This window comes from Giraffa tippelskirchi, chromosome X (assembly GCF_054371585.1).
Source record: "Giraffa tippelskirchi isolate mGirTip1 chromosome X, T2T-mGirTip1v1.2.pri, whole genome shotgun sequence".
Taxonomy (NCBI): domain Eukaryota; kingdom Metazoa; phylum Chordata; class Mammalia; order Artiodactyla; family Giraffidae; genus Giraffa; species Giraffa tippelskirchi.
The window spans coordinates 20020303-20032811 of record NC_137289.1 but is presented as its reverse complement, the minus strand read 5'-3'; the positions used below and the strand labels follow the sequence as shown (position 1 = coordinate 20032811).

The window sequence follows — 12509 nt, the reverse complement described above, 5'->3', positions numbered from 1 at the left end:
CCGAGAAAGATGTCAATCTGGTGGCAGCAGCATATTTCCATCAGCAATTCAACTGTAAACATCACAGGTCTGTCTGTGCCCTCCCACTTCTGTCCTCCTACCTCACACCTTTCTCTTGAGTACCCTCCCTCTCCTTTATGGATTTCGTGTGCGTGTGCTCAGTTGTGTCCAGTTCTTCTGCAACCCCACGGACTGCCAGACTTCTCTGTCCACGGGATTCTCCAGGCAAGAACACTGGAGTGGGTTGCCATTCCCTTCTCCAGGGCATCTTCCTGATCGAGGGATAGAACCCATGTCTCTTGCAGTGGCAGGCGATTCTTTACCACTGCGTCACCTGGGAAGCCCCTGTGGATTCTGACTTTCCCTCTATCCTTGGGAAGCCAAACCAAGAAGCACCCCACCATTGACCTTTTCTAAGACTTCTCTATTGAAATTGCAATGTTTCCTTCCTCTTAACTCATTATACAGATGAAATGAATTTAAGTTAGTTTTGTCTCTCTAACTAGATTGTAAGATCCTTGAGAACAGGATCATTTCTTGCCATGTTTTTAAATTCTCTCTTCCATGTCTGGCCTTGTCGTGAGTTTATTTCAAGTATGTCATGCACTCTGAATCCTAAGCAAATCTATTTTCTTCATTGCTTTTACCTGAGATAAAAAAGTACTATGAGATAGGAAAAGTACTATGTAGTCTTTGAAAACTTCCAGTTTTTCTATTTCATGATGGTCCACATTTGTACAACAGTGGTCAAATACCTCAGTGCTCTTTCCTCTGTGTCCACTTATTTTCTATGACAGTGTCAGATATATTAAAAATAATTCACACCTGACTATCGAAGTAAAAGAGAACTAATCAATAGTGTTGATCTGATATTTATGTTGCCTAGAGATAAAGGACCTGCAATAACTCTCTTGGGAGAACTATATTTGAACTGCTAGTCCAATGTTAAATATAATATTCCTATGATATTTTACCTATATTAGTCTATGAGTTAAACAACCTATCCTAAAGTTTATGGCCAATGAGCTTTTAAAAACAGTCTATATACCATGTAGCTGGAGTTACCTAGTGAGCCAGTGTTATGTCAAAATGGAAGTTATAAAGGATAGACCTACCAAGATTTTATTTTCAGATAAGGAAGGCAGAAGGCTGACTCTTGATTGGCTAAGTGAGGAGTTTTGCTTCACTCACCATGTTGGCATGTATTTGTCCCTAAATGTTTTATCTTATTTTGAAGGTTTAACCTGAATTAAAACTCCCTGACTTTGCCTTCATTATCTCTTGTGATTAGTTGCTTTAAAAGGTTGAGGAAAATTTTGTAGAGGTTACACACGACTTTTTCAAGGCTGGTCCCAGGCATCAAAGAGCTAAATATCAGAAGTTTAGTCATTCTAAATACAGATTCCTCTTTCTACTGAGTTTCAGCAGAAAAATATTGCATTTAGATAAAAAGGCATAAGAATCAAAAACAAGTGAAACACTTGCCTTATGAATATGACCACCATTTATACAGTTCTTATCATTTACAAAGTGCTTTTGTATATCAAGCACTAAAAGCTTCAACTTCCTCACAGCTCACCGCCTACATTAACATGATTTTACTCTTCAGCTATCCTACCAGATAATGTAACTATTCTACTGTATTCATCAACATGACTTTACAATTCCAGGTAACTCTTGCTCTTGAGGAAAGACACTGCAAATAATTCTGTGGCTCATTCCAGAGATGTCCCAAAGATACTCATATGAATCGCAAACAGACTTTCAGCATAGGATTGAGATCAATACCCTTGTCTCAAAAACCTTGCCTTGTTGTGTCCACCAACCCAAAGTGTAATATTATGTCATGAACTTTACCTAATCCTAATCAATCTCCCATACTCCAACAGCCACCTGTAATCAGGTTCCCAAACCGCATAATTATCCCCATTTAGCCTTCAAGATAGTACTCTTCCTTACCACAGTTAAGGATAAACTCAACTTGTCCTTATCAACAAGGTATTCTGGTGATATTTCTGAGGACCCAGTATTCAACAATGCTTTAACCTCTGCTCTCGTAACAGCCGCTTTAAGAAGCTGGGGCAGATCTCATCGTCTCCATTTTATACTTAGAGTAACTGAAGTTCACAGAAGTTAAGTAATCAGCCACATCAAAGAACATCAGCAGTGGAAGAATGAAAACAGGTTAAGTTCAAAGTAAGAGTTCTTAATATTAACTATGAGATCTTATAAGTCAGCCTGTGCAGACAGGAAAATGTCAGATCTTTAAGACCAGAAGGGACAAATAAAGGAAATACATGTGAGTCTACATTCTCTGTAAGAGTGTATTGTACAAACAAGGGTGTTTAAGTTGTTACAAGATCACAAAGGGTGACCAAGGTCGTGGAGAACCTAAGAAATAATGATATGTAAGAACTCAATAATCAGAGGGGGTTGACTCCACTTCCACTCACTGAAGAAGCCATGAGTAGGAAATGATTAAGAAGCACAAAGGATATGGAAATACCAAGTAGGAAAATACCTCTTGAAAATTAAGACAAAAAAAAAAAAAAACTAGACAGATTAAAAGAAAAGTCCAGGAGTACCAGTATAAAAGAGTTAACAGACTAACTGGATGATTTTCTAGGGAAAATTCTTGTAGGTGGATTGGCATATAGGAATTGTATGCTTCTTAAGGGCACAGAGCAGAGGAATTTGTGGAACTAGGAAACATATATCAAAGATGAAACATGATAAAGTCTAGCCCAGCAGGGAAGGGATGGAGAAAACCGAAGCTTAGAGCAGATTCTAGATGGCCTGCTGATATTCATAGAAAAGAGACAGGATTTAGCTGAATAGATGCTTTCTGACAGACACAAACCATATCACCTTCACAAGTGTCATTGCCATGAAACCTCACAAAGAATATACTAAGAAAACAAAGATCTGGGCTAGAAAACAAAAAAGTAGAGAAAAAAAGGCACTGAATCTCAGCACACAGAACTAGCCCAAAATAAGAAAAAGAAATTGATCAATGTATGGAATTAAAACTTAAAAACTTAGCTGAGCCCTCCTGAAAAAAAATCAACGAAAGATCACAAGAGGGAAATGAAATATTACAGGTACCGACCATGACTTCATATTCAACTCCAGAAGAAAGATATGGAATACGGGAAGACTGAAGTGAAACAGTGTCTTGAGGAATATATTGGAACACTCTCACCCTCAAAACAGCTCATGTGCAAAAAGTGTGTACCAGAGATGCAACTCTAAACAAATGAGAAGCTGAGAGGCCACTTATTCCCAGGGTCATTTTTCAGAGGCCCAATAAAAAATCCACAAGAGACAGGAGCAGCAAAGCCTACAGCAACAAAGAAACACAAAATTCAGAGAAAAATGGTCATGAGTCATCTCCATCACCAGTTTCTGAACTTTGCCTAAAGGGCAGTTCTCTCTCCTATACTCACAATGGGCACTGGCATCTTCTTCTTCCTTATACATACTTGGAGCATTGTACTGGAGACCCTTAAATCTCTACAATTCTTAACTGCTCTTCCCATGTTACTGCAGATGTGAATAGACAAACCAATCCAATTCCAAACTACTCATTTTCCAGTGGGCTCAAGATGCTCTGGAGAAAAACTAATCAAATATATACACTAATTCTGAGAACTGAGAAAGGTTCTTTGATGATGGTCTCCTTACAAATGGTCTATGAATCACCTATTGAGTACTTTCCAGTTCACACACTTTTCCTTCACTTGTTTCCATACTGCCTAAGTTGACCTATCTCCTTCATGATGTGTTTATATATCTAAGCCTGAACTGTTCCAGGTTGAGAAACTACCACTAAGAAATTAGTATATAAAACAACAACAGTGGAATCCAAATATTCTTCTGCATTTTGGTGAGTACAATAACTTTTCAAGGCTAAAAGGAGCCATTCTCAGGCTCTAGATGATAAAAAGATGATCAATACTACCATCCTTTCCTCATGTATCAAGAGCCATCAATCTGTCACTGTAATAACAGACCAAGAAAGATGACAGTGTTAAAAGTGTGGAGCTACCAGTTCTTTATTCAAGTGTTTGATAAATAGACCGTAGATGGCATATATATATCTAAATGAAGCATTTAAAGCAATTAATTGATACATCTCAAACTGAGATTGCCTTCAAGTCTCATCTACATTGATATCTTTGCCCACTAAAAATCATCTTTAGATATTACTTTGATTAGTTGAATCAAACCCCAAGGCAGAAGGTGGGAAGACACATGAAAGTTTAAGTCATGGTTTTGCCTCCTGATATATACATCTCCGTCCGTATTTGCTAGCTACATCTCAGACCACAGTAATAGAGCTTCCAGATCTGTGATATCCTTTATGTTATTTACTTGTTTAGTTGAGGAGATGCTGAAGCACAGGGAGGATTAAGAAGACAGGGGGGTAGGAGACACCCCCTGAACCCACAATGCCAATGACACCTTTCACACCAAAAGCCCTATCCTGACTGTCTGCTTTGTCCTCATTCTCGGGAGCACAGCCCTACTGTTTCAAGCCTTCTCCCCTTATCTCTGGGCTGGGCTGCAGATCCCTGAAGGTAAGAGACCCATTTCCTACTTGTCATTCCCTCTGACTCCTTTTCTGAGGATTTATCCACTGCAATTCTTCTTCCCTTAGAAAAACAGACAATAAGTGGCCAAAGAACTACATCTAAAATCCTTTTAGTGCTCTCATGATTTTCTGAGCCCTTTTTAGCACCAGTTACTTCTACAATTGCAAAATCACATATCACTTCTGGATAAACATGATGAACAGGAAATGGAATGGTGGTAGACTGGGGGAAGCATTATTTTGATGAGTAAACCTCATGGAATTATTTTATTCTTTAAATGTCATACTTGTATAAGTTTGATACAAATTTTTTAAAAAACACAAACTTTTATTTTGAGACTGGTTTGTGCACCCATTTTGTGCACAGACAGAGTGCAAGGAATGCATGCCAGGCCCACAGCTGGACAGTCAGTGACCAAAGGATAGTCTTTTCTGGATCACTTTTGACTCATTAGAACTCCATGAAAAATATGAATTCCCACAAATACCTACAAATGACGAGTAGAGTTTACCATGAAATGAGACAGTTGGATCATGGTACTGCTAAGAGAACCTCTCATTTTAATAAAATTATCATTATATCTCTTGATTCTGCTGAGAAATCACAAAACAAAATAACAGGAAGGAAGAATAAAAGCTTTCAGGATAAGGGTAGTATTTATGTTATTAAGATGCACTGAGTTACCTTCCATTTTTGGGTGTGTGTGTGTGTGTGTGTGTGTGTGTGTGTGTGTGTGTGTGTGTGTGTGTGTGTGTGTGTGTGTGTGTGTGTGTGTGTGTGTGTGTGTGTGTGTGTGTCTGTGTGTGTGTCTGTGTGTGTGTGTGTCTGTGTGTGTGTCTGTGTGTGTGTCTGTGTGTGTGTAAAGAATCCAACCAGACCACCTACAAGTAACATTTGGAAATTAGACAAAATTGATTCCTAGATTCAAGCAAAAGTTCAAGGTGAGAGAGAGGCGGCGAGGAGCAGGCTCCAATGGAAAAGAAGTCATTACCAGCTAGCTCCTCTGGAATACCAATAAATCTCGGTCTTGTGAAAGCATATTTTTATGGAATTTCATAAACATTCCCCTGTGGTTCTTTGACATTTCCAACCTAACTACATACATAAATGGAGAAAACAGGTCTATAGAATAGCCAAAAATGCTGCTACTGCTACTGCTAAGTCGCTTCAGTCGTGTCCGACTCTGTGCGACCCCATAGATGGCAGCCCACCAGGCTCCGCCGTCCCTGGGATTCTCCAGGCAAGAATACTGGAGTGGGTTGCCATTTCCTTCTCCAGTGCATGAAAGGGAAAAGTGAAAGTGAAGTCGCTCAGTCGTGTCCGACTCTTAGCGACCCCATGGACTGTAGCCTACCAGGCTCCTCCGTCCATGGGATTTTCCAGGCAAGAGTACTGGAGTGGGGTGCCACTGCCTTCTCCGAGCCAAAAATGAGAGATGCTAAAATAGGTAGCTGGAAAGATTTTTGCTTAAATGAGGAATCAAAATTCCCACTGGATTGAAGTATCCAAATGATCTACACTTATACTAACTAGGTGTGTGTGGGGTGACTGCTTTGGTCAAAAGTCCAAAGAACAGATGGGTTTTGGGGTTTCCTTATGGCTGGATGCCAGCTATGACTTTAACTGATTAAGGACCAGTTTCTTTGCAAAGATATTTAAATTAAACAAGTGACACCAACATCCAAGGCTTCTAGTTGTTTCTAATTAACACTCATGCAAGCTGTTAAAATCTTTACCTGCAGCCATTTTGCTTCTTTTGTGAATCAAAATGAAGTATTAATAAAAACACTCTTCTGTGACTCTCAAATGTCCTCACCTTCACAAAGATCCTGAGAGGCACGTCCTTATCACCCCAGGTGGAAACAGTGAAACTGGATCTGTTGAGAAGAGATCATGTTTAGAAAAGTTATTCCCTGACCAGCAAGCTACACATGTACCTTTGTACACTATGAACAATCATTCTCCTCTACTCTCTTCCCACCATGCTTTTATTTGTTTTTTTAATATTTTCATTTATTTATTTGGCTGCACCGGGTCTCTAGTGGCAGCACGTGAGTTCTTCCATCTTCGTTGAGGCATGCGGGATCTTTAGTTGAAGCATGTGAATTTTTAGTTGCAGCATGTAGGATAGTAGTTCCCTGACCAGGGATCGAACCCCAGTCTCCTGCATTGGGAGCCACTGGGCCACCAGAGAAGTTCACCGCACTGTGCTTTTAGCTGACATCTCTTGCCTTGCCTCCTCTAGGGAAGTCCTTCTCTAGACAGTAAAGACTGCATCATTAGCTAGAGAAAGACCCAAGCAAGGAGAGCAGAACCTCTACTCTTGACTCTGGAAGAACTCTAGCAGAAGCGCACAGGTTTGCCTTTGGGGATCTAGCAGTTTCGAGACTCTCCTGAGGCACTCGTGGCTATCCAGAGTCCTAATGCGGTATTCTACTAGAGTTCTCTGCAGATTCTGCCTGATCCAACCACAGTGTGGCAACCTCATCAGCTCCTTCTGGACTTTGGCTAGAACTTCTTAAAAGTGTGGACTTCCTTGGTAGCTCAGACGGTAAAGAATCTGCCTGCAATGCAGGAGACACGGGTTCGATCTCTGGGTCGGGAAGATTCTCTGGAGAGGGAAATGGCTACCCACTCTAGTATTTATGTCTACACACAGTTACTGGTGCAATCAGATTGGAACTGTGACCTGACTGACTCCAAAGCAACCCAAGTGGCAAGTTATAAAGTACCAAGCATTAGAGCTACATAATGCAGGCATTTACACATGATTCTAGTTTATAAGGCTTATTGTTAGATGATTGCAGGGGAAGACTGCATTCCAAAATGTATGCCAGAGTGAGCAACAACTCCAAATGTAAAAACTGTGGTTAGATGTCCCACGCTGCGATTTGGTAGTCCAATATTCTGAAAGCTTCAATCCTAAATTAATATGAAATCTCATCACTCACCAGAAAGGAATCCAGACCCAGCTACTACCTACCTTGTCAGAAAATTTCCTGCAAAGGTGAAATCAGGTTCACACACAAGACCTTTACATGTTTTAAAGAGACATCAGAGAGCAATCCGGGGAAAACAGCACCAAACAATGGGAATTCTTACCAATCAAGCCTTGTGGTTTGGCCGCTGTACTGACAGAGACTATGACCTGGACAGAGACAAGGGAGAGCATTTATTATACAGGAGCTTAAATGTAATCCAATAACATTAGCACTTTTTGTCATGATCACCTCACCCAAACCCATTCATCCCACAGTGTAACTGAACAGGAAACACAGGGGTCAGGGAGACTTAAGCATGCAAATCTCGAATCTTATCTCCAGCTTCCAATACCTGAATCCATTGAAAATTTTTAACAGTGGTACCAAGTGTTGAATATTTTAGAAGTCAGCTGAACTACCAGACCTGTCTTAGAGTGAAAATGAGCTGAGTGTCTCTCAAACTTAGAGGCTGAAGTCTTACTGTATATGAAACATGATATGTGGTCCCAGCAATGTCTGTAGGGCAGGAAAATGCCCAAAATGTATGGAAGGGTAAAGACTTGGAGGCGTATGACCTACATATTACCTTAATTGCTGGCCTATGCCTTCAGGACTCGTACCAAATGTCACAATGAGGGTAGGTAGGCTGGCAGACTACCACTCCCTGCTCCCCACTTGGTCCATGAATCTCATCCCTCCCCCTTTTCCATAGATAGAGCTGGGCTCTAAAATTACATTCAGATCCACATTCTCATACCTGTTGAAACAGAGGAATTTAAGCAGCACCCTGCACTCTTGACTCCCGAAGTTTGTTTTCTACAATCTAGTCCATTCCATATGTCGACTGTCTGCTACTGGCTTTCCAAAAAGAATAAAACGAAAAGTCAAAATTCTGGTTTTAAAAAGTCAAAGTGAGGTTTCTTTGAAATTCAAGCAGTCTGATTTTGCCAATGTCTCTGTAACAGTAGCACTCACAGTGTACAGAGGAATACAAATAAGTATGGGTAAAAACATGCTCCTGCTTAATTAAAACAACTGGTCGTAGAAACATGGTCTGTACCATTGGGTTAGTCAGCAGTGTCCAGGAGTGACCCTGCCACTGCTGGTAGTTCCTATTTCTAGAGACACAGGGAAGGGGTCCAACACCTTGTGTAATGAGCCAGGAGACAGCAGAGTTGCCCTCTGCCCAACACCCCTCACCTCTCACTACACAGCAATGCGTTTATTCATCTGGCTGGTTCTGGTTCCTTTTTCTACATGTTACAAGTCCACAGATTTATCAGTACTGGACTCTTCCACAGTAGATTCTGAAAAAGGTAGTAACTGAACAAATCTGCAAGGAGACTTGCCTGAAGGTGGACAGCTTAGCACCACAGAGGGAAAGCTACTTAACTTGGGAACTTATTTAGGTGAGTGGCTGGAACAAACATCCTCTTTTTTCCCCTTATCCAGAGGAACTTTTGGAAATGGTTGGTGGGTACCCAATCATGCAGAGTGAAATATAATGTAAGGGACAGCACTCATCTTGTGGCTACAAGATCAGATGAGATTGCTGCTTCAGAGGTCTGACTGCTCCTTCAAAATGAACCATAGTTCATCCTGCTTTAATCAAACATCAGAGGGAAAGCATGAAATATTAGGCTAAAAGGCAATGTCCCTTAACTTCTATGGGGGGGGGGAGGTGCGTCTCAAAATGATCTGTTTATTTTATTTCCATAAATACCATAGCTAAAGACTTAAACCTTTGAAATGGGAGGTTGAGCTGTTCACCACACTCCAAAACAACATTTCATGAGGTATTAGAGTAAGTAATCAGTAACAGTTAGTTAGAAAATCACAGACAGCAGAAAGTAGCTAGTATCATTAGGGGTACTTTTATGAATAATCCAAACCATTAAATAACATTGCTGCTGTTGGAAACTGAGCACAGATCCTTCAAGGTACTAGCAATGAGAGAAATGTTAACTATTGCTAATATTGGCTTTTGTGGATGTGTTCTTTGGAAAATATGCCCGCTAGGGATCCTATGAGCAAAGTAGATGCAATAAAGATGCCTTCAAGCCTGACCCTTGGACCTAAATCCCACAATCAAAAATGAGGTTTAGAGCTTGAAATGGTAGTATTTGTGATGCTACTTAATGTCCCAGTGCCTAAAACCTCGGTATGTCATCTAACAGAGGCGAAGTAGCTTTCAACCCTACCAACAATCCAACTTTCTGATTTCTAAACATAATCCAGGAAGAGAATTTTCCTGGAAATCTCTAGTGTTCTACCAAAAAAGGTGTCCACCACTCACTGAGATACTGAAAAACGCACATAATTCAAGTAGAAATCAAGAACAAAGCAGACAAATTCAATAACAGCATCATTTTACCTCAAAGCAAGGATTGGGTTCCTCTCAGTGAGTTTGGTCCTTGGGTTTCTGAGAGACAAGGGTTTTCCTTTCATTTAATTCTCCCCATGAATACATGTCAGGTAGCGGAGGCACAAGCAGCCATTACCATTTAGATTTCCGAAACCGAAGCCTCCGCTCGCTCTATGCTTAAGCGCAAAAACCTCCGGGGCATGTGGCCAACAGGGTGGGGCCAGCAGCACGTTGGGGCGGGGCTTGGAATTCCCGCCGTTTTCGGTCCTGACTACCCTGGTACGCAACACGGCTCTCCTTCTTGCTTATGAACAGAAACTGTACAAATCATTTTCCCCCTGTGCAATAACAGGGGGAAAGGGACCTGGGAAAGAGGACCCGGACCGAAATGTTAAAATTACTATTCTGTTAAATGCACACTGAGCCAGTAAAATTAAACTCAAAACTGCACAACACGACTTCGCTGCCTGGAAACACAAAGCCCTCCATCTCCCCGTTACTTTCCTGATTTTTATCTTTAAATGTCTCACATCTTTCAAAGCAATATATGCCAAAGGCTAGGGACAGAATATTTTATGGAATAACCTCATATTCAACATGTGATTTTACAGGAGACGAAATCCAAAACGCCACTCAACTCTGGCCAGTACCAGGCATTACCAGGCATTTTTGAGCATCCACTGTCCTAAAACAAGCTCGTGGCCACTCAGCTTGTCCAGGTGTGTATTTTTACACTGAAAATACCATAAATCTATCGATTAGAAAACTTGTTTCCTTATTTGTGAACTGAAGACAACATACGAGTTTTTGTTTTTTGTTTTAACACAAAGCTTGTGAAAAGGACCAGGATCTACATTTAATGGATTCAAATGATACCAAACACACAATTCCTCTGTAAAAGTGCCAAACCACATTACAAGGCAGCCTATGACAGACACTTAAGTGCATTCACTATCGTGAAACACTAAAGACTCTGCCTGATGATTAAATCCTGCATTTGTAAATCCTGGGTACCCCAAAATGATTATTTTTAAAGAAATTTATGAAATGGGCTATAAAAGCACAATTTAGAAAATAAAACTATACCAAATACACAATTACCAAATAAAAAGCACGTAATCTGACTTAATTTTCTCCCCCTGTAAATCTAAATTTTTACAAAACCTTTCATAAGAAAACTATGAAATCCCCAACAAGGAAACTTAACTGAAATTCAAAGAGAATGAACAAACAATTGTTACCTAAAATTAAAGGCCAAACTGCATCCAATATTGGCTGAAGAGAGGCTTTAGGGTATCCACAGTGTTTGTAAAACACCAAGTGCCAATAAGATCAGGCTTTTAAAGGAAAACACGTGAAAAACCCCAGGACCACGTTTGGTCAAATATGATATCAAATACACAAGTACATTAAACAAAAACATAAAACTGCCCCAACGGTGACTGAAAGCTATTTAAAGTCACTAGAGAACAACTCCTGTGCCAATCAGACCTTTGATTTCCTCATTTCCAAGCTTAAAATTTCGGAAGTTTTTTTTTTTCTTTTTAATTAAATCAGCATCTGAGAGGATTGATTCTAAAATTTAATGACACAAATGAGAACTCACACATACGGGCACCCACGCGGGCATGCACGAGGTGGGCTCGCACATAGGCATGCACGCAGGCGTGGGAACACACGCAGGCAAGCAGGCAGGCATGCACGTGGGCAGGCACGCAGGCATAGGCACACACGCAGGCATGCATGCGCATGCACGCCTGGGCACATGCGGGCACGCACACACGCACGCACACATGGGCACAAAAGGAGGCACGCAAGCGGGCACGCGTGCATGAGCAAACATGGAGGCACGCAAGCGGGCACACACACATGAGCACACACGGAGGCACGCAAGCGGGCACGCATGTGGGCACACACACAGGCACGCACGCAGGTGCACATGCATGGGCACACACGCGCACAGACACACCGGCACGCGGGCACACACGCTGGCACATAAGCACAAAGTTACTCTCAAAGGTAACCAAAAGCGACTAACTGTCCTAATCACATGCACAATTCCTCTCAGTTTGTTAAGTTTCTCCTTTTCAGGTTGAAAACAACAGAAACGGAGGGACCAAGACCAAGAATTAAATACACAGTGATAACAATGACGCAAAGATTTAAAATAAAAAGCCAAATTCAGCTCCCTGGCAGCCCCAAGACTCCCCTGTACCTGCTCAGCTAACCGTACCTTAACAACGTTTACGAAAGGGAACCAAGACCAATATTTAAAACAAGTAAAATATTAAAGAGGTATCACGCTGTACCATAAAGCACAACGCTGTGTCCAAGTTCGCCTAAAGGACCCACACAGCCAAAACTCCAAAGCCCTCCAGACTATTAAAGTATATTATTAATTACAATATTATTAAAGTATATTCCTCTATAAAAAGCACATTGTAAATAGTCAACTAGCAATGACAAATAAAAATTAAATTAACCTTATTCACCTAGGAGCAGCCGCTGTGTTCACTCACCGCTGAAAGGACCAACTCACTACGCACGCACTTCGAGATGGAAAAAGGC

The 12509-nt window shown here is 41.0% G+C and overlaps 1 protein-coding gene across 16 annotated transcripts in view; it reads right to left on the bottom strand.

The window, feature by feature from the left end:
* USP26 (ubiquitin specific peptidase 26) overlaps window positions 1-12509 on the bottom strand; it is a 46318-nt gene extending 33809 nt beyond the window's left edge. The window contains exons 1-4 of one of the 16 annotated variants that reach the window (XM_081567521.1): window positions 12425-12509; window positions 8334-8434; window positions 7698-7743; window positions 6332-6472 (exon numbers count right to left, since the gene is read on the bottom strand). The gene's annotated coding sequence lies outside the window, so the exon portion shown is untranslated. Of the gene's footprint in view, window positions 1-6331; window positions 6473-7697; window positions 7744-8333; window positions 8435-9950; window positions 10145-12424 lie in introns of those variants that run through there. The other 15 variants (XM_081567511.1, XM_081567509.1, XM_081567515.1 and 12 more) reach the window with 15 other exon arrangements.